General features: G+C 30.1%; 1 long non-coding RNA gene across 1 annotated transcript in view; it reads right to left on the reverse strand.

The window, feature by feature from the left end:
* Window positions 1-858: 858 nt before the first annotated feature.
* LOC109862997 overlaps window positions 859-1,279 on the reverse strand; it is a 2,650-nt gene continuing 2,229 nt past the window's right edge. Inside the window, exon 3 of the long non-coding RNA XR_002251271.1 lies at window positions 859-1,136. This is a non-coding gene — a long non-coding RNA (uncharacterized LOC109862997). The remainder of the gene's footprint in view (window positions 1,137-1,279) is intronic.

Consider the following 1,279-nt stretch of genomic DNA (forward strand, 5'->3'; position numbering starts at 1 on the left):
GGAGCGTTGTCGAAAAAAGATGAAGCCTAGTCAGCCATGTTTATATGGGCCACTAGTACTGTCATCTGTTAGTATTTCACAATACTTCGATGAAATAATCCACAATAGAATCACGGAGATAAAATAGACCCAGTAAACAATTTGCTCGGAATTTGCGAGCAAATTGGTAACAAATTAGAGCAAAATTATTCAGCAAATTGGCATCAACTATGTCCGCATTAAGCTTGGAGTTTGTCGCCAAACCTTGTTGACAAAACGTAACAGCAAATTGCTGACAAAACCCGAGCAATGTTTGATAACATAACCTGAAACCAAATTGACGCCAAATATGAAGCAAGGTCTGCGCAACACAGTTTGAGAGCAAAATGACAGCAAAACCCGTGCAAGATTTGCAGTTCGAGCATGTGGGTATTTAAATATATATATATAATTGAAGATATAATTGAAGGTAATTTTAAAATAAAACATCAACGTAAAAAATATATTAACATTTATTTCGCATAACATATTGTCATAATATTTAATTTATTTACATAAACTTATATATTGTGTAACTACATATATTTAAAAAAATAGAAAAAAATATAATTTGCAAATAGGTATTACGTGGGCATTTATTATGAAATTGTTCGTAATGGATTCCGATCAGAATTATTTTGTTTTTTCTAAAAAACCCTTTACGAAAAAGAACTACTGCCGATTACATATAAATAAAATCAGTAATATAAATATTACTGACAATCACACAAGAAAATTATTAGATATTATAGGAATCACTGAGAATATTACTGGCAAATACACAGAATGCCAGTAATTCTTTCGTACCACTGCCGCAATATATTACTGCCAGTAGTTCTTTTTCGTAAGGAACATTATAGAAATCTAAACAATAACAAAACAATTCTGATCGGAATTTATTTCAAAGTTTCATAATGCATGTCCTGGAAAAGAATATTTTATAGCACTGAAAAGTGCCGATAGATATTGCGAAACACCGGAGAAATATCCAAAGTATAAATAATTTAAAAATGGGCGCTGAATAGTGCCAATTTCCTTCTCTCCTCTTCGGAAAAAAGATGAATTTGTGTGTAGGTAGGATGTGTCTTTTAATCTTGAGTGCATCAGTGTACCTAAAACTAAACAAGTAAAATTTGTTATATTACAATTACAAATAAATCATAAAGAAATTATGCAAAAAAAAGAAACAAAAGTTGATTTCTAATAGCAAAAGTCTGCACAAGCATTATTCTTATTAGTTTTTTTTTTTTTTTTTTTTTTT

The sequence above is a fragment of the Pseudomyrmex gracilis genome, unplaced genomic scaffold, assembly GCF_002006095.1.
Source record: "Pseudomyrmex gracilis isolate BER0280 unplaced genomic scaffold, ASM200609v1 scaffold_2851, whole genome shotgun sequence".
NCBI lineage: Eukaryota > Metazoa > Arthropoda > Insecta > Hymenoptera > Formicidae > Pseudomyrmex > Pseudomyrmex gracilis.